This window comes from Leptidea sinapis, chromosome 12 (genome assembly GCF_905404315.1).
Source record: "Leptidea sinapis chromosome 12, ilLepSina1.1, whole genome shotgun sequence".
NCBI classification, from domain to species: domain Eukaryota; kingdom Metazoa; phylum Arthropoda; class Insecta; order Lepidoptera; family Pieridae; genus Leptidea; species Leptidea sinapis.
Window position 1 is genome coordinate 5,734,815 of NC_066276.1, and position 3,047 is coordinate 5,737,861.

Sequence of the window (3,047 nt, forward strand, 5' to 3'; positions counted from 1 at the left end):
TACGGCGCTCAATAATGATTGATTACATTTACAAGTAGTTTCCGATTAACATTTAAATTTTCGAGTATTTTTAATGAAATGCTTAATGAAAAACTCTCTCGAGGTAAAATAAAAAAAGAGGTAAAATTTTTCAAGGAGCTTTCTTCCACGTACTACAAAGCTGTGGAATGAGCTTCCTTGTGCGGTGTTTTTTTATATATGAGAGGGGGCAAACGGGCAAGAAGCTCACGGGATGGGGAGAGGTGAGGCAACCGCCCATGGACATCCGCAACAACAGGTGTGTCAAGAAATGCGTTGCCGGCCTTTAAGGTGGGAGTATGCTTTTTTCTTGAAGGTCCCTAAGTCGTATCTGTTCGGGAAGACCGCTGCCGGTAGTTGATTCCACAAAGTGGCTGTGCGGGGTAAAAAATTTCGAACAAAACGCGCGTTTGTGGAATGCCAGACGTCTACGTGATGCGGATGGTACTTTGCACGTAATGTCCGATGGTGGAATTCGGCCGCTGGAATCAACCCGAACAGCTCCTCTGAGCACTCCCCGTGATAAATGCGGTAGAAGTTGCAGAGAGAACCCACATCTCTACGCAATGCTAGAGAATTAAGCCGATCGGAGATGACTTGATCGTCGATGATTCGAGCCGCTCTTCGTTGTATGCGGTCTAATGGAAGAAGCTGGTACTGGGGAACACCCGCCCAGAGGTGAGAACAGTACTCCATGTGAGGCCGAATTAGCGCCTTATAAAGTTGCAGGCGGTGGCTTTTAGTGAAGTACTGTCTCGCCTTACTGAGTACACCAAGCTTTTTAGAGGCCAGTTTGGCCTTCTCTTGCAAGTGACCACGGAACTGAACGTCGCTCGATATTTCGACGCCAAGTATGCCAATACAGGCTGTGGCAGTTAGAGGAGTGATCTCGAATCGAGGGGATACGACAAAGGGAGACTTTTTAGTGGTGAACGCACAAACTTGTGTCTTCTTGGGGTTGAATTGGAATTTGCAAAGCATAGTCTCGATTTCAGACACAAGTTTGACGCTATCCCGGGACATGTTGGCACGGCCGGTGTAGGAAGCATACCCTGTGCTGTCGTCTGCATAGCAATGAATATTGCTGACTTGCAGCATATTATTGATATGCAGAAGAAATAGCGTAGGGGATAGCACGCAGCCTTGCGGGACACCAGCGTTTATGGGTTTTAAGTCGGAGCATGCACCGTTGATAACAACCTTGAGCCTCCGATCAGCCAAAAAGCTAGTGACCCATTTGCACAACTTCTCGGGAAGCCCATAGGATGGCAGTTTCGCTATAAGCGCTTTATGCCACACCCGATCGAAGGCCTTCGCTATGTTCAAACTCATCGCCAACGCCTCTCCCTTCGACTCAACCGCTTGCGCCCATTTATGGGTGAGGTATGCAAGAAGATCACTAGCTCAGCGACCCTGACGGAAACCGTACTGGCAGTCGCTGATCAGCTGGTGCCCGTATACGTATCCCAAGAGCTGGCGGTTGATGATCGACTCCATTACTTTGGAGAAAATGGAGGTAATGGCAATGGGGCGGTAGTTGGACGGATCTGAGCGTACATCTTTCTTAGGGATCGGGAGCACTAAAGCCGCCTTCCATAATTTCGGGACTACGCCTGATTAGTAGGAGAGCCGGAAAAGACGGGTAAGGACCAGCGCCAGTTCCGGAGCACATGTCCGCAGCACTATCGGGGGAATGCCATCGGGCCCGCTTTGTGAATGTCAAAGGTGAGAAGCGCCTTAAGCACGGTACTATGCCGGATTTTTACCTCCGGCATATATGAATCGCACCGCGCAATATGCGGTGGTGGGTGCACCTTGGTCATCCAGAGTCGAGTTGGACGCGAAGAGGGAGTCCAGGAGATCAGCTTTCTCTTTCGCGTCATGAGTCATCATCCCTGTGCAGTGGCGGAATGGCTGGCTGGCAGAAGTTTCCTTGGACAGCCTTGGCGAGCGACCAGAACGCACGAGTTCCCGAGGGAAGGCGTGCAAGTCTCTCGCCAATTCTGCCAATGTGCTTCGACTTCGCGTCAGCAATAACTCTTTTGAAGGACCTGGAGGCATGATTGAAGTGTTTTTTAAGTTCGCTGGAATTCACATCCTTAGATACCACCGCATTGACCAAAGCCTGATAGCACTCCTGCTTTCGGCGAGAGGCCATTTTGCAGGACCGGTCAAACCATGGTTGGGACCTGCCACCGATAGGCACAGAGGAGGATGGAATGAAGAGTTCCATACCTTGCAGTACCACACCAGCAACAGCGTCAGGAGCCATATCTGGATCTCCCAGCGAAAAACAGCCTCCACGGGTAGGATGCAAAAAAGCACCGCATCTCGTCCCACTCTGCTGACCTATAATGCCACACGCGGCGACAGGCTAAGAAGCGGGGCCGTGTTAGGCGCGTGATCGGCACGGTGCTCCGGATCAGGCAGTGCTCCGACGATCCCAGAGGAGGGTCAAAGGAAACTAGGTAGCCGTCCGGATGTGAAGTCAACAGAAGGTCCAACAGTGAAGGTGCATGATCTTGCACATCTAGGATTCGCGTTGGCGCAATAACCAGTTGCGTCAGACCATATGCTAAGGCGAAGTCGTGAACAGATCTCCCTGCATGATCGGTGGTACGTGAGCCTAGCCATTCGGCGTGGTGGGCGTTAAAATCGCCAAGAAACACGATCTCTGCAGTGGGGATCTGCTCCAACACGGAATCTGTAGCCATTTGGATGTGTTGGAGGAGCCGGTCAGTCTCTGCGTTACCGCTGTGGGACCTATACAGGCATGCGTAGATTCGCGGATGGTCATCGCAGTCTACACGCAGCCAGATGATGGATAGGTCCTGTCCTTCAAGAAAACTCAGGCGTCAAGAACAGACATCCTCCCTGACGTAAACGCACACGCCAGCCCGTGGTATAAAGGAGTGTTCCAAATTATACCCCGGGTAGAAAAGGTAAGATCAATCAGCCAGGCAGGATATCTGTGTCTCGGTTAAAAAGAGCAGGGCCGGCTTCGCCGTCTCCAGGTGAAAGTGGACGGC

At 51.2% G+C, this 3,047-nt stretch overlaps 1 pseudogene; it reads right to left on the bottom strand.

The window, feature by feature from the left end:
• Positions 1-257: 257 nt before the first annotated feature.
• On the bottom strand, positions 258-1,116 carry LOC126967321 (uncharacterized; annotated as a pseudogene).
• Positions 1,117-3,047: the final 1,931 nt, after the last annotated feature.